Genomic DNA, 24,073 nt, shown 5'->3' with positions numbered 1-24,073 from the left:
ATAAATAAATTTAAAAAATTTAAACAAACAAACAAACAAGCATACTAAGCAAACAGCCAGAACAGGAACAGAATCATAGGTATGGGGATCATTTGGAGGGTTATCAGCTGTGAGGGGGAAGAGGGAGAAGGGGGCTAATGGTACAGGGATTAAGAAGCATAATTGTTTGGTACAAAATAGACAGGGGGATGTTAAGAATAGTATAGGAAAGGGAGAAGCCAAAGAACTTGCATGCACAATCCATGGACATGAATTATAAGGGGGGGGGGTATTGCTGGGAGAAAGGAGGGTACCAGGCAAAGGGGGACAACTGTAACAGCATAATCAATAAAATATACTTTAAAAAATAGTGGAATATTTTTCTTTTGCTTTCAGAATCCATTTTTTATTTATACAAAAAAATCAAAGCATGTTGGCGCTGTAGAAGACATTAGAAACACTGATCAGCCCTTAGGTCAATTTAATTATAGTTACACCTTGTTTTAGACTAAAGGTGGTATTTGCTAGCCTAATTTCTAACACTGTTCACCATTCTTGGCTCTGAATAGCTCTGGGCTGTTTCCAACAAGCAAATCTACCCTTGTAGGATGAAGATTTGCCACCAATGAACTATTCAAAGTAATGTGCAACATGTTTTTCTGGCAGTTCCCAGAATGGGAACTCAGTAATGAAGTAAGTAATGAACCCACATTTGGAATGGCCCCTATCCTCCCTTTGACACTTATGTTATATTATGTCAAGATCAGTCATATGGCCAAGCTTCCTTCCATAGAGTGAAGATGCTAGATGAGATTCCAGGGTACTCCAAATGATGTCTACCCATACTTGCTAGTTCTTCTTCAAATATAGGAAACCCAATAGTGATAGTGGGGAAACTCCTAAATAAAGGGCAATTTAATGTATATGAGATGTTTGCAACCTCATCTGAGGGAAGTTAGCGAGGATTTTTTTTCCTGTATGCAGAGAGAAAATTAAGACCCTGAGAGAGCAGCGGGGAGTAAATTGATGCTGAGACCAAGGCAGCACCAGGCCTCCTGCCTCCCAGGCCAGGGATTCTCACCTGGCCTGTGCTACCTCCCCTCTCCTTAATAACTCACAGCATTTGTGCAGCTCAGGGTTTGCAGGGGTGCTGTGGCTAGAAATCAGGCAGCAGGCCAAGGAATGATTGGTCACAGCAAGCTCAGCCTACCACCCTGTTCATGCTGATGGGGACAGTGTCAGAGGAGAGCACTGGTCCAGAATCAAAGGTGAAATTAAGCCTTGCCCTGGGGTCTCCAGGTAGCTGCTCAAGTCTCTTATTCTTTTTCATTTGTAATACAGTTGAGATGATGCTTGAACATGATGGCTATGGGGGGCTGAGCCAGTGATTAATGCTTATCCTCCACCCGAGGACAATGGGCTAGGGGAGCTCTCATGAAACCTTTTCATGACAGTGTAGAAAGGTGAAGGGAGAGAAGAGATCTCTGAAAGTGGAACAGTGCTTGGGCCTGATGCCTCTTCCTCCTCTCTCTCCATCCAACACCAATGTGGTGCTGATTCCAGCCAGTGTCCCCTCTCACTCAAGCCTCCTTCTCTTTTACCTCACCACAGCTCCTTTATCAATATCACTATCCTTTTCTCCATCAGCTAAGAACATGTTATATTAAAGTTTAAAACAAGGCACATTATTTTGAATTTTGAATTGGCTTCCTGGGGATGCTGTTGCTGCTGCTCTGGGGGCCCATGCTTTAAGTCGCTTTGGTCCAGGGCGCTGGTTTTCAAAGTGTGATCCCCAGTACAGCATCATCACCATCCTATGGGAACATGTTAGAAATGCAAATCATAGACCCCCAAACCCACTGAATTAGAAATTCCTAAGGCAAAGCCCAGGAATCTGTGTTTTAATAAGCCCTCTGATGGATCCGATATAAGCTAAGTGGCACTAGTGTTTTTTCAGACCTGGTAAACTTTAGAATCACCTGGTGACTCCCTCACTTCCCCCAGAAACTAACTCCAGATCTCTGGACTTGCTTGGACAAATATATATTTAAAATGCTTTCTAAGTGATTTTAATGCACAAGGAAGGTTGAAGCTCAGGGAATTGTCTGACAGCTTACAGATTAGAAACAGGTTCAGACAGCGCAAGTGGCTCGTCAGTGTCACCCAGCTGGGCGAACCTTCTCCAGGCCTCTAGTTCCCTTCCCATGAAATGATCAGTTTTCAGGCATTTGAGGGGGGCAGTAGCTCCTAGATTGTACCCTTTCATGTACTTATACCCTGTGAAACATTGGTCCACCTTTAACTATTTCCTTCAGAGCAGTGAGCCAACATCCAACATGTCCTGTCAGGGGGCACCTACCCTGGCTGCCAACACAGGACCTGTTTTCCTGGACTCTGTGCTCTTCAGCCCTGCCTACATATGTGTGGGGAACACGTTACATGAAGAAGTTGTTACTGCAGAGCCATCACTCTGCTTCCTGGTGTCCCTGAGCCCACAGGTGAGGTCTTGGAGAGTGGAGGATTTCAGGGGACATACATTGGCAATTCATTTTTTTTTTTTTTTTTTTTTTTTAGTGCGCCGGGAGGTTTTCTTTTTTTTAAAGTATATTTTATTGATTATGTTGTCACAGTAGTCCCAATTTTTTCTTCCCTTTGCTCCCCTCTGCCCAGCACCCCGTTTCCCTCCAGCAATCCCACCCCCCTTAGTTCATGTCTATGGGTCATGCATATACGTTCTTTGGCTTCACCCTTTCCTATATTATTCTTAACTTCCCCCTGTCTATTTTGTACCAATCAATTATGCTTCTTAATGCCGGCACCATTTCCCCATTTCTCCTCCTTCCCCCTCCCAGCTGATAACCCTCCAAATGATCCCCATACCTATGATTCTGTTCCTATTCTGGTTTGCTTAGTTGGATTTTGTTTTTATTTTTTAGATTCAGTTGTTGATAGTTGTGAGTTTGTTGTCATTTTAATGTTCATAATTTTGATCTTTTTCTTAAGTAAGTCCCTTTGACATTTCATATAATAAGGACTTGGTGATGATGAAATCCTTTAGCTTTACCTTGTCTTGGAAGCACTTCATCTGCCTTTCCATTATAAACGATACATTTGCTGGATAGAGTAATCTTGGTCCTTGCTTTTCATCACCTTGAATACTTCTTGCCAGTCCCTTCTTGCCCACAACGTTTCTTTTGAGAAATCAGCGGATAGTATTATAGGAACCCCTTTGTAGGTAACTCTCCGCTTTCCTCTTGCTGCTTTTAAGGTTCTCTCTTTATCTTTCACCTTTGGCATTTTAATTATGATGTGTCTTGGTGTGGTCCTTTTTGGGTCTAGCTTGTTTGGGACTCTGTGCTTCCTGGACTTGTATGTCACCAAATTTGGAGAATTTTCTTTCATTACTTTCTCACATAAGTTTTCAATTTCTTGCTCTTCCTCTTCTCCTTCTGGCACCCCTATGGTTTGGATGTTAGCATGTTTAAAGTTGTCCCAGAGGTTCCTAAGCCTCTCCTCATTTTTTTCAATTCTTCTTTCGTCATTTTGTACTGGTTGACTGTTTTACTTCTTCCTTATTTTCGAAATCATTGATTTGAACCCCAGTTTTCTTCCCTTAATCATTGATTTTGTGTGGATTTTCCTTCGTTTTATTTAGCATAGCCTTCACTTCTTCCCTTATGTGTTTGCCATACTTAAGCACAATGTCAAGCCTGTGAGCATCTTTATCACCAGTGTTTTGAACTCTGAAGCTGTTAGGTTAGCTATCTCCTCATTTGTTAGGTTGGCTATCTCCTCATCACTTAGTTCTCCCACTGGAACCTTGATCCGTTCCCTCTTTTGGGCCACACTTCTCTGTCTCCTCATCTTGACAGGCTCCTGTGTTTGCTTGCCTCTGTGTCTTAGGCAGAGCTGTCACTTCTGTTACATTGTAAGGGATAGAGCCTTAGGTATTTGTCAGTAGAGGGCGACCCTTTCCACCATGTTGTGACACTATATGTGGGGGAGGGGACTGAGAGGGAACAATGCCACTTGCTCAATACTTGTCCCCTTTTCAGGCACTTCTCCCACTTTGTATGGGACTGGCGCCTCTCTAGCTGTTGCCCTGGCTGTTGTTCCCAGAGTGGATGAGTCTGCAGACATTCTAGGACCATGGGGGCCCTTAAATAAACAGTCTTTGATGAGAGATGGGAAGTTTCTTTCTCTGCCCCAACCCCCACTGGTTTGCACAGTCAAAAGCGATGAGGCTTTATTTTCCCTGGCACTGGGACCATGAGCTGCATGGTCTGGTCTGGTGCTGAGAGTGCTCCCCAGGTGCTCTTCCTGACTTTTTAAAATACGTGATTGCACTTTCCGCCGGCCTGCTGTTCCGCCACCACACCGTGTCCTCTCTGCCTCAGCTCTGCCCCTCCTACCTTTCTGGATGAGTATTTTTTCTTTATGGCAATTCATTTTTAAGTTCCCCAGAGCCAGTCTCCCTTTAAGGGTCAAGCTGGGGTATCTGCCCCATTTCTCTAATGTAGACTTTGAGGCTGGGAGAGGCCCACGCCACTCAGCTCTCATTGCGCTCACCTGCCCTCAGGATGCTCTAGAATTCATGGCTTCACTCTTGCCCAATGCCACATGTCTCAGCAGATTTTCCACAGGAACTGAAGCAGGAGATCAGAGAGAAAGGGGACTGAATCAGGAGCCGGGACATATGGATTCCTGGAGAGACATCTTTCAATTAACTGAAGTTAATCCCCAGATCCAAAGTTCTCCTAAATTGTTTCTGTTCAGATTAAAAATGACTTATGGTGTTGGTTATTTTTCCCAAACAATAACTGATTAAGCTTCTTAATTATGTTGAATTTAGTCTAATATTAAAATGGGTTCCCTGAGCTTGCCCAGGGAAAGGGTGTTGACTTGTGGCCATGGTGAATGACAGGAAGAAACCAACACAGGACTTAGCATTTGCCAGGAGTCATGCAACAAATGAATTACATACAGCCCACCCAGTCAGTTCTGGGCCTGTGTGCATGTCTGTGCGAGTGTGCATGCGTGTGTGCCTGCATGTGTGTGTGTGTGTGTGTGTGTGTGTGTGTGTGTGTGTGGTGGACTAGGGCAACAGGAGGCAGTTATTTGGTCTGCCTACCTGCCCCTTACTGATGTTTGGTGCCTGTGCAATGAAGGCAGCTGGTTTCCTGGCACCTGCTGCCTGGCAGATGGGCCTTGACCTTTGTAGCAACTAGCACAGTGTTAGGTAAACAAGACCCCCTGCCCCTTTCACTCTCCTGCTCCTGCTGCCAATGAGTTTTATTTTTGACAGGCTTGGACCATGAAGATGGGGAGAGTTGATGGCAAGGGCAGAAGAGAGGGCACCTGCTGAATTGGGGGTGGGAGGCAGATGGTGGCTAGAAGCATGGCCTCTCACCACAGTCACGTTTGATTTGTCCACAGGAAGCAAGGAACCCCTTCTCCATCCCTAATCAAGCAGCTCTGAGGATGCAGTGAGATGGCTGAGGCAAGCAGGAGAAAGGGGCAAGGCAGGCAGATCTGTTCCACAGCCATGTCCTTGATCTTGTGACGGTGAGAAGTAGGAGCCAGACGTCTCCTGATAGCAGGGGCCAGCTGCTTGCAGGAGGGCCAGGACCAATCTCAGGCCCCCTATTAGTCTGATAAATGGCTGTAGTGCTGCTAATGTGGTTAGGGCAGGCAGCAGCCTGGGGGCTGGAGCTCAGAGATCAGCCAGTACAGGTCCTGCTGTAATCACATTGCCTGTATAGAGACAGGGCCCAGATTACTACGTAGAGGCCCAGAGGACATTAAAGTCATTTAGAAATATTTTTTGTATCAAGCTTTTCTCACCTTATCATTTTGATTTTAAACAATCAGTTTACTGCCCAGGGCACACACCCAGAGGAGCAGCTTTAAGAATAGATTATGGAAGAATGGCCAAGGCAGGCTTACTCTCCAAAGCCCTGAGTTTCTAGGATGGGCCCAGCTCTACAGAGGGGAGGGACGCACCTCATGCTTTCTGGATGATAAATAACGTAGCCTCTTTCTTCCATTTCCCAAGTCTGAATGGTCACTCTTTTTTAATTTTTAAAAAATAACCTTTTTATTTTAGATCACTTTGGTGGTATACAAATTATGAAGATAAAACAGAAAGTTTCCATATAACACCACATCCAATTTTCCCTGTTATTAACCTCCTACATTAGTATGGTACAGTTGTCACAGTTAATGGGCCAATATTAATATATTGTTATAAGCTAAAGTTTGTATTTTGTTGTGATTTCCTTAGTTTTTAGCTAATGTTCCTTTCTGTTCAGGATCTCCCTCCTTTGGCCCCTGGCAAGCACTAATCTACTTGCCATCCTTATGCACTCGCTTAATCTGGACATTTCTGATGAAAGGAATCATACAAGATGTGATGTCTGTGTCTGGCTGCTCTGGCTACTCTTATACATGCTGTAAAGCTTTAATTCTCCTTCTTAGACTGAACCCAAGGTTCTAGGGAAAACAGATTCAAGGAACATAGACAAGACTTAACTGTGAATTCTGAGCCCAGATCCACTTGTTTTGACTCTAAAACTAGACCATTTTGTGATTCCCATCTGTCTAATCAATTCACTCATTCAGCATCCTCCAGGTGTTAGGTGTGGGGATACTGAGGAGAATAAACCCCACTCTGGGCCAAAATATCATCATCTGTCTCAGGTTACTCTCATATCCTTCTAACTGATCTGTTTCTGCCCTCGCTGGCTTATAGTCTAGACCTATTTGCTCTGCTCAAAATTGTTCAACAGTTTTTTATTTTACTTAGAGTGAGAACCAAGATCCTTAAATGGCTGCAAGTCTCCCTATGACCCATCTGACTTCATCTCTTACTGTTCTCTCCTTTGTTCACTCTGATTTAGGTACATTGGCCTCCACACCTTTTCACAGCCTGTCAGGCATACTCCCAACTCAGGACCCTTCCACCTGCTCTTCTCTTCTATCTGGAGTCTTCTTACTTCAAATATCTGCATGACTCACTTCCTTACCAACTTCAGATCTTTGTGCTTGCTTCACAAAAGGCCTTTCCTGGCCATCTCATTTAAGATAACAGTCTTCTCTTGGGTTCCTTATTCTCCTTCCCTGCTTTATTTTTTCTCCGTTGCATTTATCACCACCTGACACACTAAATGTTTTACTTAAAAATTTTTTAAAATTATCTCTCTTTTCTTATTAGAGAATAAACAATATGAGGAAAGGGGTTCATTTTGGTTAATTATTCTTACTGTCATATTCCCTATACCCATAAATGTGTTTGACATATAATACATGCTCAATAAATATTTTCTACATGAATTATAAATTCTTAACTTCATCCTTTATCTCTTCAGTTAGAAATCTCTAAGGAGTCAGCTCTCTACCACTATGAAATGTGAGAGGTTGTTACAGGAAAAGACTTGTTCTGTTGGACTCTCAAGGGACAGAATTAATACCGTTTGGCAGGGAGAAAGTTCAGGAAGACATACTGTCCTCTGTTCATTGACCTACTCATTTATTCATTCATTATTAAGTGACAGTCTTCATTAAGTAAAGATTATAAAAAGTTATTAAATAATATTAAAAACAACTTTTTCATTTATTTGGTCAATAAGTACTTATTGAATGCCTATTAATTTACTGTTATTATGCTAGGCACTAAAGAGTTAAAAGTGCAGTATGGGAGACAGATATTGAACACATCATTACAAAAAACTTATAAATTATAATTTGCAATGCATGTTCTGAAAGAAAAGTATAGAGTGCTATGAGAAATTTATAACTAGAGAAATTGTCCTAATCTGAGGTGGGGGTTAGAGCTGCCCAAATTGAAACAGACTGCTTTTCCACTGAGTTTGCTCTCTGACTGAGGGTTTAACTCTGGTCTGGAAGACTCTGGATGAGTAGGTTGTAAAGTGCACTAAGCATTGAATAAGGTAGAATCAGAGTTTCCTATTCCAAAAACTGAGAGATTCAGTTGACTTTTCTGGTCAGACGTGAAAGAGACTGTTTCAAGTTCCTTCTTGGAAGAGAATTAATATTATCGGTACTTTTGTGGATGCAAATACTCACCCTAAGCCATCTGGTGTCTCATTTCAACTGAGTACACTGGGCTGGAGACTATGGGTATCCAGAATTTTGAAGAGAGTTATGGATATCATCCCTGAATAATACCTCTATCTCTGTGTTGCTGGTTAATTCACTGTTATACTCTCCTACCCTATGTCAGTTGAAACTAATCATGATCTTTGTGAGAGATATTGGCCAGAAATTGTTATCCAAACTTTATAGAAGAAGAATTAAAGCTCAGAGAAGGTGAGATGCTGAACTTCAAAAACCATGAAGATGATTAAAAATATTCATTGTGTGTTTTCCTCAATGTATTGGTTAGCTATTATCCAAATAATGCTGTGTAACAAATAAACTCTCAGACTTAGTGACTTAAAACAATAATCATTTATTATCATTCATGCTCTGTAGGTTACGCTCAGATGGATAGTTTTATTTCAGCTCTTTAGCCCTGTGGGTATTGGGGTTGCTCTGTTTCAGGTTGTGGCAGCCCTGGTAGCTCTGCTCCACGTGGCTTATATATTTCTCCTGGTACCATGGGTTATCCAGGGCATTAAAAATAAACAAATAAAATCAGAGGTGCAAGGCCTCTTAAGGCTTAAAACTGGCCCACTGTAACTTCTGCTTCATTATTTGCCCCCAAGACCTCACATATGTAAACCCAAAGTTAAGTTAACACTCATTTGGTGATAAGAATGACAAAGAATTGGAAAGGGGCATGTGGATACAGGGAGGGGTGTAAGATTGGGGAAAGAAAGAAAATCAACCCATCACATTCCGTTTGTTCTTTTGATCACTTGTTTATTAATTTAGTTCTTCATTTGGGTCTGAACAATGTGATTGTCATTTTTCACATTGAGGATACAAAGGTGAGTGATATATCTTTATAAACAGTTTCAGCAGAGCATGAGATGTGCTATGCGAGAGGAGAGCACAATCTTGGGAATACATATCTCCAAGCTAAAAAACAGAAAGTGTATTTGATTGGTTCTTCTTCCTAAATGAGGAGCCAAAAGATGAATTAATGGAGGGATAAAAATCAAAGCTAAAAATTTCTAAATTTAGCTCTGCTCATATTTCAACCAGTGAAACCAGTTAGTTGTTCTTTTAACTCCTCTTGCTCTTTTACTGTCAGAGCAAAAAACTTGGAAAAACTCATGTTTACTCTAAAGTGTGGGAAGAAAGATAAGGGTGGAATCACATCAAAATACTATTTATCTATGTATTTTGGAGAAATAGATATGTCTAGGAAGTGGCAGTGAATAAGTAAGAGATATGGTCAGTTTCTGGGCCTGTGAATAGCAGCATGATTATAATAAATATTATACTATTGAACATAATTATAAGAAAATTGGTGAACTCTTTGTGCCAGTTATGATGCTAAGTACTTTGCATGAGGTAAGTACTGTTAATAATTCCATTTTGTTGATGAGTGGAGTGAGGCTCAGAGCAAATGATTGAGTCTCTGGCTGAATAATGAGTAGACAAAGGATGATCAGCCCTAGCCATTCAGGTCAGCACCATGGACAGCAGATTCACTTGCAGGCAAAGCCCTGAAGATTTTGCAGAGTGAAATGACACAAGCAGAATATAAGAAATGTTTTAGAGTGGGTATTCATAATACACACACCCATCCTTCTAGAACACATTCTTGTAACTAGGAGACACTTTTTGCTAAGGACCTGTGTAGTGGAAGGGGGCATCACGAAATGTAAATTTTTGAAAACAGAATCTGGGAAAGGGTCATGTTCTTTGTAATAACACAGCAGCAGTGAGGGATTTGGAAGCTAAACTGCATTAAAGAGTGAGACGGTAGGTGGGCATTCAAAGAGGAGAGATCACACAAGTTGGGGCAAAGAAGAGAAGGATTTTGGATAAAGAGAGAACTAGGGAAATAAAAGAAGTTTCAGTGGGGCATGTGAAACAAATCTTCATCCTCTCAAACAGATGTTCAGTAAATTCCACTGTTGATTTATGTGCAATTGAGTTTACCTGAGTGTTTCAAGAAGAGGCTGAAAGGGACACTGAGTTCAGTGCTCTACATGTGAACACACACAAATTAATATTAACTGGATGGAGAGATGTTTTCCTTGGCTGTGGTAGTGGAGAGCTTCTACAGTTTTGCCTCCTGTGTTTCAGCTTGGTCTCCCTAATCATCTTTTGGAGGGTAGGCATGCCTCCCTCCCTCCCTCCCATGAAGTGGTACATTGGGAGGCACACATCACATACTTAGAAAGAATTTAGTTGTTTTCTCTTACTCTGTCCCACTCAGAAAAGAAGCATGAGGTTTCCCCTGTCTACGGCAATCAGAGTTCTCATGACTTTCAGGCCACTTACATATTTAAACATTCCCTTGTCACCGTAAGTGTACCTCAATTGGCTAACCATGCATTTGGATTTCAGGCTCAGAAAAAATGGTTCTAAGATCCACGCTTTTAGGGTCAATAAAGGAAAATGCTGAGAACCAGAACTGACCTGCTTGTCCTAGGCAAGCTCCAAAACTACCAACAATTTAACCTGGCAAGATTGACATGGGATGCACAGGGAAAGTTGAATGCGAGCAAAACTGCTCTTCTCTCTTGATTCAGAGTCCTTAGGGAGCAACTGATAGAGAAGCTCCCACATCTACAGAAGCATGTTCTTTTACTCAGACCTGGCATGTTGGTTGTGAGGTGGTGGTGATGGGATGTACTCTCAGTCAGTTTTAGAACTTCAATAGTTTTCCCACAGACACTGCTATGGGCATTGGCTAAGGGTAGTTGAAAAATGAATTGGGTACTTTGTTGGTAAAGTAGATTTTTGTGACTGGACTAAGAACCTGACCACCAATTATGGTAGGCAGCATGGAAAATTATTGGCATTAAAGTCTGACATACCTCAATTTGAATCTTGGCTTCATGGCATACTTGCTACTGTAATCTTAGACATGTAACACTTCCTCTCTTAGTCTCGATTTCTTCCCTTGTAAATGGAACTGTTGATATATACTGGTATTTACTGAATTAGTTAGAATAGGCAATCTTTAGTAACAAAATTCACCAAATTTCAGTGGTTTGACACAATAAAGTTTCATAAAAATAAAAGTCATGTCATATTCCAACATAGGACAGTAGTGGGATTTGGCTCCACATAGTCATTCAGGGATCCTGGATCCTTCCATTTAGTGGATGTAGTTCCCTGGAGCTTGGGAGACTCCCACTGGATCAGGCAGACAGATGAAGAAGGAGAGGGAACTCAAAGGACTGAGCAGAAGGCATTTTATGGGCCATGTTAGGAGGTGGTGCATAAGATTTCCATCTATATTCCATTGTCACATGGCTGCACCTAATCTAAGGAAGACTAAGGGGGGCTATAAGCCTGATAAAAAAGGGTACTGAGCTGCTGAACAGCAAGCCAGCATCTGTCACTTGCACCTTGTAAGGTTATGAGTTGATGATGCAATGAAAATAATGTGGGCAGTCGGAACGCCTTGGACCAATCTAGCACATAGCAGGGCTCAATGAATGTTAGTTCTGTTTGGATAGGGAAGTAAATTTTGAATTCCAAACAAGCAACTTAGAAAGGACTTTCAAGTCTCCACTCATTTCTTTGATGCAGGTTGCCTTGTTCATTTATCCTTGGCTCCCCGGGAATTCTGATTACTAGACCACCAGGGGTTAAACTACTCTGGCCTCTACTGATACATGGCAGCTGGGTGTCTTTCCCAGTGCTTTCTGCATGCTCTTTTGGTGCAGTAAATACATCTGGCATTCCCTATTCTGGAAATACAAGTAACTAGTCAATTGAAAAAGGTGTCTGTTGGTGGTAGCATGACAAGCAATATCTATAACTGCTTGTAATCTCCTTCAGACATCCTCTCATTCCCATCCAGCCCCACAGAGCACAAAGAGGCTCCTATGATCTCAGCAGCCTTCTGTCGCCAAAAATGCAGATGAACCTTGACCTAATATTCCACTCAACATGCCCTCTGGGCAAAGGGGCTTCTTCAAGTGCTTACCCTGCCAGAATAGCAGATGAGTGGGCCATGGAGGCGCAGGGTGGGGTGGGGCTGCTTTCAGGAGGCAGGCAGCTGCAGCCACGGGGGAGAGCATAGGTTTTGGATTTGGGAATTAGAAGTCTCAGATCTGAAACTCACTAGCTCCATGGTCTTGGAAAAGTCCCTTCATCTTCTTGCCTCTGTTTTCTCATCGATGTGATAAGAATAAATACAATGCTTGCTTTATCTATGTTACAGGAGCTGTGGGGACTCAAATGGTGTGTTTGACATGTGCCTATGCCTACATTCCTGATAAAAAATTCAGCTAATGGGAACATTTTCTTCTGTGAAGTGAGGGATTTAGAACATGTTCCCAGGCAGGTGGGATTGGGATTCAGAAGTAAAAAGAAAATCACCACACCACATCTTAGTTTAAGAGGATGTAGTTGTCTCCCATCTATGGGCAAGTGGTGATAGGAAGGACTCCATTTCTAAGTCTCTAATGACAATCCCCTATCCTGGACCAGCCTTGGGGAGGAAGACAAGAATGCACAGGGGCATGGCCTGATAGGAACTAGTGATTCCTTCTCTCTCAGAGCAGGATCCATGAGTGGATCACCCACCCAAGGGCAAGAACACTGAGGTCCTATCTCACAGCTGTGATAATGATAGTTCCTTACATTTGTACCATGTTTCTTCATTTCAAAAGCCTTCTTCAGGTTTTATCACATTCACTCCTCACAGTAACATTTCACATCAGACTTTATGATCTCCATGAAGCTGAGGCTCATAGATGTTGAGCAATTTGTCCAAGGTTCTGTAACAAAATATGATTCTAAAGTGCATCTTCTCCCACCATACCACAGCTGTTCTGCCTCTCTGTTCATAGTCACAACCAAGAAAAGACCTTTGTCTTCTACAGGCTAGACCTGGACAGTTGAGTGCTCTCTAATCCCTTTTGGATAAGAATATGGGAATGCTTCCCTGTTTTTCTGTATCCCTAAAAGTATCCAGTACAGGGCTAAGTGTCCTCTAAAAGGTTAGAAGATGGGTGGTTGATAGAGCAAATTGGCAGGAAGTAGGGCAAGCCTTAGGTGTTGACCAGAGTTCAAAAGTGGATGGTTGACCACTGGGTGTGCTCTGTGTGCTGTCAAAAGAAAAGTCATGAAAGGGGCAGATGAAAAGGGAGCCAGAATGGCCAAGGCCTTCTCACATTCTGTTTAACATTGAGGGAAATTTAGTGTTCATGGGCTATCCTTTTCCCAGGGGCAGAAGACCAAAAAATTCAGTAGGCAAACTTGGAGGGGTTCCCAGCAAGGGTTCTCTCTCTGACAAAGGGTAGTATCAAAAACTGCTCAGATGCACATGGAGCAGCTGGGCTGAGAAAAGAGACTGTACTGAATCCTGCAGACAGCTTATGAGACTCTGGCACCAGCTGGGGTATAGTATGAACCCAGGAGTCTTCTGTTGCAGCAACTGGGAAACCAGTTAGAAGTTCAATGTGGGGTAGGTAGAACATAGACAGGGTGGTGTGTTGGGAGAAAAAGCCTGAATCCACTTCTTCTGGGATGCAAAACCTGGCTCTGAGAATACAATGTAGGGGGCAGAGCTGGAGGAATCTGAGGTCATTGGTGAATGTGGGCAGCAGCTGTAGAGCCAACCTCCATCCTGGCAACAGAGGGTTATGGAGTTACAGAATGAAGGCCCAGCTCATGCAGGCAGCTGTACTGAGTTCCTTGAAGAGAGAAGAGAGCAGAGGATTTTTTTTAGGGTAGCTGGGTGGGAAGACACATTTGCAGGCAGGAAGCGCACGTGCGTGCATGTGTGTGTGTGTGTGTGTGTGAAGGAGAGAGAGAGAGATGGGAAGACTATACCTGAGCCCACTGCAGGACTGGGGCTTTGAGGGTACCCCAACCAAGCAGGGAGTTATCCATCTGCCAAGAAAATATAGTAGCAGCCCCATGATTCTTTTCTAGGGAAGAGACATGTGGAAAGGCTCTGTGCAGTGGTCTTCCTGCTTCTTCTCTTCCCCTGGACACCCTCCCGGAAAGGGTAGGGTGGGGCTGTTGCAGGCAACGGCCCCTGCACAGCCATTTTGCCTGGCAGGATTCACAGCCCTAGCCCATCCTCCCTGATGGAAGTGACCCACCACTGAAACCCCATCAGCTGCCAAGCAGAGGAGGTCAGGCCCAGTGGCTGCAGACAATGACCTTATCAGCTGCTACTAGTGAGGGTATAAGCAGGGGATTGGATGGTATCATTCTAATTTACACAGGATTTTGTTTCTTTCCAGGTACTTAGCATGTGGATCTAGGTGATATCAAAGGCAGAGCATTATACAATAAGTAGGCTTAACCTCCATCTCACCCCTTCTCATCCTTCTGTCTTTTCACTGAGGCCATGAGGAGCTGCATCTGGGGTTGCCATAGTGACTAATTAGGATTACTGAGATGTTCTTGCAGAGAAAAAAGGGAGTATCGATTTAGCTTTGACAGTGGGGCATCGGGGGACCAAGGGAGCCCAAGGGTGTTCAGCATTAATAGGGGCAGAGTATGTCACTCTCGAGGCTGTGCTGGGGTTGTGTCTTTTTTGGGTTGGACTTAGTATATGGTGGAGATTATTGGTAGGCCCTTGCTTGCTCAGAGCTTAGCATCTCCACAACTGTGCTGAGGGGCATGTAAGGGTGTGAGGGGTGAGGCATACAGGTGGGAGCAATGCCATCCTCAGGAGTTGGAGTGACTCTCAAGAGAAATGGAAGGAGAGAGAGAGAGAGAGAGTGAGAGAGATAGACAGAGATGGGAAGACTTGGTTAGCAGGAGGCTTAGGTGCCCAGATGGTTTCACCCCGACCATGACCTTCCTAATGACACTTCCCAAATATATCCAGGTGGTCTGATAGCCCTGCATGTGAATACACAGCATGCATGTGGTCTTAGGATCTTTGAATAGGGCAAAACCCTTGCTATCATTATGTGAACTCCTCCCTCTAATTATTCCTACTTTAGGAACTTGAAGACCAAAAATATATGGGGAGGGGTGGGGGGGCATGAAGCCTTCAGGGTGGAGTGGACCTTGAGGCTTGTATAATGCAGCTGTGTGGCTGTGGACAAGCCATGTAACATAACCTAACCTTGGTTTATCTGTAAACAAAGGGTCACAATCTTTACAGACTAGGAGGGTTATACAGAGTAGAACTTGTGTTGATGACAACCTTGGCACATTGTAAGTGTAAGAGACTTAATTGAGAGGAGCTAGGGACAGAGAACTGGAAACTTGGGGAGAAGGAGAGAGAGGGATGGAAGACGGAAATTTGGAGACACAGGGAGGAATTCAGGGGCCTTCTGGATCTAGGAGGGGAAAGGACCAAGAACCCATGGGCAGAGCGAAAGGAGAGAGGCAAAGGGTAAAGGGCAGCGGAGGTTATGGAGGGTGTGGTGCTAAGGAGGGAGCAGAGGCAGCAAGCAAATCACTTTGCAGCATGAGAGGGCAGAAGAGCCCCTGATTCCACTACAGAATACCTTTTTCCTTTTTCTCATTCCCACATTCAGAGAAGCTGAGTCTTCTAATGTTTCTTGGAAGTTAAAAAAGAGAGAAATTCACCAGCAAGTGCCCCATCCCCAAGAAAAAGGAGGCTCTACATGTGTGTCTGGCTGTGCAGTTAACTGTGGCCTGGCTGATGGAGAACCCCTGGAATAGGCCTCCCCTGCACCCCACCTTGGCATTGGGCTGCAAGCAACCACGGCTAAGCTAACTAACTTCCTGCCCCTCAGGGGCCATTCCATACCACATCCAGCCCACATCATGTCTCTGCTCCCCACCTGCACCCCATCAGTGGGACCCAGGGCTTATAATTAGAGAATAGTGGGAAAAAATGACCTAGGAAAAACAGCTTCTTCCCATCCCCTGCCTCTGCAGGATTTAATAACTGCCCTCCTTAAAGATCAGGAGACATGATTAATTCTGACTTGAGGATTATTAAAACGCTTCCACCAAGCATCTGGCATTAAAAGTTTTAAATCAATTAGTCTGTTGTTTGGGGAAGCGTGTTCTCATTAGCACAGCTGCAAGAGGCCATTCATGCTGCTGTTGGGTTGGGAGATGTTATCCTGGAGGAAGGGCTCAGCCTCCCCTGGAAATCAATGAGACACCCATTGGACTCCAAAAACTTCTGGCTCCTGAGGTGGGACATCTCTCACCGGAGTCACTGTGCATTTCATTTCCAAGTTGTTCTCTCTCCCATCCCCAGAGGGTTGCCAGGTAAAATATAGGATTCCCAGTTAAATGTGAATTTCAGACTACAATGAATGATTTTTTTTTTTTTTTTTGCTATGTTCCATGCAATATTTGGGACACACCTCCATCATAAAATTATCTTCTTTGTTGCGTATATGAAATTCAAATTTAATTGGGCCTTGTGTATTTTTACTTGCTAAATCTGACAACTCTGCTCCCCAACCCTGTTTTAGTAGTCTGACATGATAGTTGAAGCAAGACATTTGGGTTTATACCCTGGACCAGCAATTTACATGCCAAATGTCCAAGGGAGCATTGCTTCCTTTTTCTAAGCCAAGCATGAACTCTAGGGCACTTATGCATTTATGGGACTCTCACAGAGTGGTTTGCAAAATCTCCATTTGATTGATAAAGCATATGGAAAAATTATATTCTCAACCCAAACCATTTACCTATCATTGTCTTTAGCATTTTGCCTTGTTGGGGTTATCTAACCATGAACTCCTTGATGGCACAGCTGTGTCTGCTCCACATGGCATCCCCACATCCAGCTCAGGGCTAACGCACAGCAGGCCCTCAAGTTGATAAAATGAACCCATGAGTAAATGAACTTTCTCTGTGTTCTAACCCAGGCTCCTGAGTAACTAGGCTGGTCTTTATTAATTACGAAGTGTTGTGTACAAAAGTGTTGTGTACAAAAATGACCAGGGTAAGAACTGATCTTTAGTCCGTTGGACCAGGGGCCAGGATCCCTAGGCTCAAATGTGGATGCAAGTACTGGTTTTTGTTAATATCGTGTACCCTTGGCTAAGTCCCCACCCCTCTCTGAGCCCTAGTTTTCTCATCTAGGAACTCATGCTTGATGGTCTTTCCAAAGCTCTGCAGCCCAGCTTTGAGTGGGACAAGTTGAATGCTGAATCCTGGGTCTCATCTCAGTCCCAGTACCTGATAAGGCCATGCATGGCAATGTTCCATCTTAGAAGTCCAGGAAAGTCTTGATTACATGGTGTCTGCTGGCCCCTGTTACTGGTGTCTGTTTTGGGTTTCAGTAACCTCTCTGCAAAGGGGATCAGACTTTGGCTCTCTTGTTCACTAAGAAGGAGGGGAGAGGGAGGAGATCCCACCCCTCCTGACTCTGCATCTCATCTAAGTCTCCTTTGACCATTGGCAACACCTCAGATATTTATTTTCAGCCTTCTCAGTCAACCCAGATTTACCCTGCCTCATGTCTCTCATGTAAAATGCATCTCCCGACACTTTGCCAGGTTAAATGATTTAACAGCCAAGGCAGAGAGAATTAGGGGTCTGGGAGCAGGAAGCAATGCCTGCTTTTCAGATAAGATTGGTAAGGAGAGGGAGATTGGCGGTGATGATAATCTCTTATTTTAATAATATAAAATAACTGTCCCACTGAATCAGAGTGAGTGATGAATTTTGTGGCCTGGGGTTAGAGACAGCCCAGCCTGAGGAAGAGAGCCAGGGGGATGCAGGGTCCCTCTCTTCCTCTCTGTCGTTCCCTCTCTCTTGTGTTTCTCTTTTGAAGAAGATTCATGCTAGCACCATCCTGTGACCCCTTGGATCTGGCATTAATAAATTAATGAGAATGTGGGTAGTCAGGGAGACTGGAAGGGAGAGTGATGAATTGTGTGTGTGTCTGTGTGTGTGTGTGTGTGTGTGTGTGTGAGAGAGAGAGAGAGAGAGAAGAAAAAAAAAGAGAAAGAAATCTGGGGAGAATGATGACTACTTTCCTTTGTGATCTGTTGACAGGAGATAGCCTGATCTGTGACCCTGGCAAAGGTAGGGGACTGGATTGGGTGACACCTAGGGGGTATGGAAACTACTAGTTGGGGCACAAAATCACAGGATGCTTGGTTCTGGACCCAGTAAACCTGGGGGGAATGATCCATTCTTCAATCAGTCCCTTGATTGGCAAACACATATTGAACACCTATCATGTGCTGATCTTCCTGAGGTTGGTTGGGCCAGAACAGGTGGTTCCAAAAGGAGCCAGGTTGTGGGGAACAAACTCTATGGCACATGTCAGCTCAGCAGGGCTCCCCTTCACAGCAGGCTGCTAATAGCTGAGGAACTGCAGAACTGTCTTCTTCCCTTGGATTAATTCATTACTCCAGCCCTACTCAGATTCTGTCAGGTTCAAAGGTCAGAATTGGATATGCAGCTAATGAGTCAAATGCTCCCTCTACCTCTCTCCATCCTGGTCACTATTTCCTGCCTCTGCAGACAACTGCAGGTGTCAGAGCTGTTGGGGTGGACCAGAGGCTGTGACTGGATGAGCTGGTGGGGGGTCTTTCTCTCCTTTCTTAATTAATGGAAGTCTGCTCTATTTACTGTACTTGTTTATTGTGGACAGTAAATCCACTCTCACTGGAGCTTCTAAAAGTCGGATTCATAGAGCACATGACGAAGTGGGGAGAACTGATCACAGGGAGTGACCTCATCCACTGCTCTTGTAATCTCTGCTCCTCATTAGTCAACAGCCACTTACTACAACACAGTATGCATTGGGTCCATGCTAGGCACTAAGGATACGAAGCTGAACAGACTAACTGGTTCATTATTTTACATAAATGTTTAGTGAATATCTAAGGAACCAGTGGGTTATAGTCTTTAGGATTGAGGACTGTGGAGCCAGACTTCCTGAGTTTGAATCTGCTGCTGAGTGGCTGACTTAACTTAGACAAGTTAGTTTCTTTATCTCTGTTTCGTCATCTGCAAAATGGGTATAACAAAAATAGCACCTTCATGGAGTTGTTATGAGCATTATATGGGTTGATACAAGTAAAACTAGCAAATGTTAAATAAATGTAGTTATTGTTTTTATGTGATAATATCTTAGGGTCTCAGAGCCTGAAATAGAATGAGTCAACATTGAATGGCTGCTTACTGTATACCTGGATATGTCATTATATTGTTAAGTCATTTAATCCTCACAACAACTTCATCATTAGTACCATTTTATGCAGGAGGAAACCGAGACTAAGGTCTGTTCTTACATCAGGGTGCCCAGCTAGTAAGTGATGAATCTGGATTTTGATCTGGCCATAATTTATGTCTTGGGGGGACAGAGCATACATAATTATAGAAATGGCATTGTCTTGTAATTCAGGCCCAAATACAGTGAAGTGGGATCCATAGATGGTGATGTGGCTGCCTCTGTCTAGGGATGCCAGGAGAGTTCCCAGTGGAGGTGATGTTTAGCAGAGTTTCAGTAGGCATTCTCTAGGTATGGGGAGGGTTAGGCAGGAGGAGGAAGGATGCGTGAAGAGTGGGCACATTCAATAACCTCCAATTCAAATGGCTGAAGGGAAGGTATGTGATGAGACTTGCCCAGGGATGAGGCCAAGAAGGCAGGGGAGAAAAGCATCATGTGGGGCACTGTCAGCTGCGCCAAGGATGCAGGTTTTCTGTCAAAACAAAGGGAGTCATTGTGAATCTGAAGCTGGGAGTCGGCACAGATGGGTACTGTGGTAGCTTGCTCTTCTACTGCACCAAGAATACAGATGTGGGGGAGAGGGGTAGGCTGGAGGCAGTGGGGGTGCTTAAGGTGCTGTTATCATCTTCAACATGTTGCTCTAGACAGGCCAGCTCTGCTGCCCACCCAAGGAAGCTGGGGGGTGTGGTGGAGGAAGGGGTGTTTACAGGCAGAAAGGGACATGGTGTCTGTTTCTAATCCTTGGAAGGTGGCAGCATGATTCTGCCAGGGGAAGATGGTGTTAGCTCTGAAGACTGCCTGGGAGCTGATGAGAGTGAGGTGTGGATGAATAAGGGTGTGGAAGCTGAGCCTCCTTGGGAACAGAATAGGTTTTAACTGGCACTTGGGGATTAGCAAAACAAGTATATGTAGCAAAGGGAGTGCATGGGCGAAGGGACTATACCAAGCCAAGTCCGGACTTGAGTGGAAGCAAAGAAACATCTGTTGGCTTAGTACAGGGAGGCCCAGGCTGGGGCAGGGCTGAGAGCAGCATCCTGATGAAAATGGGCCATGTGGGACAAAACTAGGGTGTCAGAGTAGCAGCTCTGGCCCAATGGGAGTAACCAGGGACCCAAAATCAGAGACAAGGCAGGTTCAAGGCATCACTGAGGATTCCACAGGACCTGAGAGCAGTGCTAGCCTAACCTGTTTGGAGAGAACTTCTTAAGCATTCAGCAAATAAAAGTCCAGGGCCTTGGGGTCCTCATGTCTGTGACTGCCAAGTCAATATTTTGCTAAATGTTCAATTTGCAGTGAGAAGCAAGCACTCTGCCAACATGTTTCTTTTTATAGTTCTTGGTATTTTTCTTTTGTTTTCCATGAAAGGTTCTCCCCCACCCCAATCCCACTGTGGGTGTGTTTGCAGACCTAAGAGGGGGAGATATACTTCAATGGCTGGGTGGGGTATGAACAGGTATCTGAAGCATGCAGAGACATAGAAGAGGAGGCATAGGGCAAGGTCAGGAGGGATCATGGCCATTCCTATGGCAGCTTTACCTTCACAGATGGGTTGCATAAAGTTCTGATAGGAAAGGTCATATTGGCCAAATAAATGGAGAATTATTGCGGCTCTCTGGGTCATTTTTGTGGGTACAGCCATATATGTTTAGCCAGAGCTGTTCTACAAAGCTCTTTGAATCATCCTAGACCTTATATCCTAGTCACTCTTGTAAAGGGCTCACCCTCTGTACTGGATTGCAAGCTACCCGAAGGCTGTGCAATTTTTGCACCCAATTCTGCACCTCCCATAGCACTTAACTCAGTATCTTGCCTGTGGCAGGCAATAGGTTGAATACTCCTGTGCGTGCATTTGAGACCATGGGAAAGGTGCTGTCATACTGCTGTTCTTATGATGAGTTATAGGAGGAGTGGGTGGGTCCCAAGGACAGGTTCCAGTCCCCAGGAAGGCAAGAGTTAAGAACTATCCCAGACTAAGGTTAGAACTGTGTTTTAAGTCAGACCATTTAAATGGGAATTCTGGAATGGGGCCCCCTGTAGAGACCCAGTAATACTACCCAGGGTACTCAGGATGACATGGGAGGGCACCTGGATATTGGGAATAAGGTAGGGCAATTTGCTAGAGTCAGACTTCACAGTCTGCTAGAGCCAAACAAGATGCAAGAGATTAATTTACATCTCTATCACCCAGGCCACTGCAATAACCTCCCAAGCTATCTACTCTTTAGTTTCTTTTCCCAGCTTCCAGGCATCAGTCAATTGACTAACCACCATAGTTTATCATTTTCATTCAAAACTCTCAGTGACTCCCAGGGGCCTCAGAAAGACATCCAAACTCCAAAGCCCCAACCCAATCTACCTTACTTTCTACTCCCTGCTCCCTCTACCCATGCAACATTTACTGCTCAAGACTGGAGCTTATTTATAACTCCCCACACCCCATCTCAAATGTATTTTATAATTTCCTGCCTAGACACCTTTGCGTAGGCCTCATTCTGTCTTCCACAGACCCACAGCTACAACCACTTCCTGAGCCCAATTTTAGTCTTACCTCTTCCAGGAAGACTTTTTTGGCTTCCCTGGCCCATATTCCTCTTCAGTCTAACATCTGTTGAGTGTGTACCATGTGCCAAGCACTCTATGTGTGTTATCTCATTTAGTCCTCCCAGGAGCTCCATGACTTCAGTTCTGCTGTTAATTCCAAAGGCAAAGTACCTTGCTCAAAGTTACATTGCTGCTAGCTCGATACAAGTACTGAACTGGGTATTTTAAAAGCCCAAGCATTGTTCTTAATCCTGTAACACACAAAATAATATTTAGGTTCTTTCACTTGTTACGTAAAGAATAAATAGCCTCCCCTCTCCTCTGTGATACTAAGGGCTATGAGTATTATATGAAAATGGGGGGTGGTTAGCATTTATATTTGGAGGCAGCGTGTTGTTTTATAAGGATACTGAACTAGGATTAAGGGAACCTGTTTCTTCACTCTTCCTTGGGTATATCACTCAAGATTTTTGAGCCTGCTTACTTTGTTAAAAGCAAAAAGTAACTCCCATGACTTGAGCCTTGGTGAAGATCAAATTAAACAAAACTCAGCCCTGACTCTGTAAACTGCAAAAGTAATGTGGGATTATTATTATTGTTGCCATTTTTATTGTTTTTCTCTGAAGATGAATTATGTTCTGAATAGAATGATAGGCAGTGGACAGAAAGGATGGTGTCCTGAATAGTGAAGGACATAAGACAAAGGCACACAGTGGACATTTTGAAAATTCTATTTGGCTTGGTTAGATTTAGCAAGATACTTCTGCTGGGAAGTCATAGATAGGCTGATGGGCAGGCCTCAGGCATTTATGAAGCTCCTAATTCTGGGAAGAGGACCCCTTAGTTTCATTAGATTATGGGGACCAAGTCCATGGTCCTCAGAAAGATGAGGAAGTAGTGGTCTAAGGAAAGAGGCTTGGGCATGGAATTAGTAACCAGTAGCTGGAAGGAGGGTCTTCGACTTAAAAATGAAACTCAGGGATAAGGAGTGCTGGGAGTTACTGGGAGTGGAGTTGCTAGTCCAGCTACTTTGAAGCCCACTTGGCAGGCTCTTGGACAAATTCACCTTCAGGCCACTGAAGGGTCTTAAAAGGAGGGAGCCTTGTATCTACATATGAAGTCAGATCTGTCCATAGATGAAATGGACTTCCAGGGAGCAGTGAGTTCCCTCTCCTGGGGAGCAATCAAGCACTGAATGAACCCTTCACAGGTTTTCTGGAAGGGATTCTAGCATTAGGTGAGCTGTTGGACTAAAACATCCCTCAGCTTCCTTATACCTTTGAATTATTTCTCTGATCAACGTGTTAAGCAATGTAAAGCAAACATGATCACTTTACTGAGTACCTTTGTTATAGCTACCTTGGGTCCCCCAATTCCTCAGTCTGTTGTGAACTTGATTTTGTATTTCTGAGCTGGTTGTTTATGTGATTGTTTCACAGCTCACAATGAAGAGATACGTGTAGAAGAGAACAGAAGGTTTGGGCTGTTCTCCAAGGCCATGTTTAAGAAGAAGAAAGTGATCCTGGTGGAGCTGCCAGAGTCCAGAGAAGACTGTGTTCCACAGAACAGTGGATAGGTGCGATATTAGATGTTTCGACAAAAAGGGAAATTCTGAATGAAACAAAGTTAAAACAGTTTGCTTATTTGCTAGCTTGTTTTACTTCTTCAAACCCCGTGACTTCCCCAGAGTTAGCATGATGTGTGGCACTTCCCTATTATTATTTTTTCTAGAACAGAATCTTCTTTTCCCCAAGGAACAATTCTTGAGACTGATGTTCCAAAGAATACCATAATATTGCCCAAGACAACTTTGTCAGATGCCCTCTGTCTTTTCCACCTTCCGTCTGTCTCTCCTTTCATTTTTCCAACCCTTTCCCGCAGCCATCACTCTAGAGAGACTTCTGGAGCTTCAAGAAGACCCCTCCTCAGCCCAGTAGGATTTTTGCAAGTGGTATAGGTTTAGGCATATAATAAATTTAGATTTAATTTGCAAGTGAAAAAGCTTGCTTTCTTTTGTAGCTTACACCAAAGCTCAAATGTTTAAGCTCCCAGGGTTTAAGTCTAATTAACTGTATTTCACAGCTTATTTAAAGAAAAGAATGGAGGCATTAAAATTGTAAAATCTAATTTTTGAGTAAATCTTTCAGTGCAAAATTAATGTCGCAGAATTAGAGCTGCCTTGCAATATATCTCTTGTCTTCAAATTTCAAAATGAGCTTTTGCAAACATGAAATTATTCATTAGACTGTCTGGTAAAGAGATAAATAAGTGTCTCTTCAAATCCTTGATCTTTTCTTCTCTATTTAGCCA

The 24,073-nt window shown here is 43.7% G+C and overlaps 1 long non-coding RNA gene across 1 annotated transcript in view; it reads left to right on the top strand.

Annotated features, from left to right (window-relative positions):
- Positions 1 to 23,860, top strand: part of LOC150018973 (uncharacterized) — a 97,764-nt gene extending 73,904 nt beyond the window's left edge. Inside the window, exon 3 of the long non-coding RNA XR_016509233.1 lies at positions 23,203 to 23,860. This is a non-coding gene — a long non-coding RNA (uncharacterized LOC150018973). The remainder of the gene's footprint in view (positions 1 to 23,202) is intronic.
- Positions 23,861 to 24,073: the final 213 nt, after the last annotated feature.

The sequence above is a fragment of the Furipterus horrens genome, unplaced genomic scaffold (genome assembly GCF_987537825.1).
Source record: "Furipterus horrens unplaced genomic scaffold, mFurHor1.1.pri manual_scaffold_2, whole genome shotgun sequence".
Taxonomy (NCBI): domain Eukaryota; kingdom Metazoa; phylum Chordata; class Mammalia; order Chiroptera; family Furipteridae; genus Furipterus; species Furipterus horrens.
Note: the sequence above shows the minus strand (reverse complement) of the source record. Positions and strands in the feature narration are given on the sequence as shown.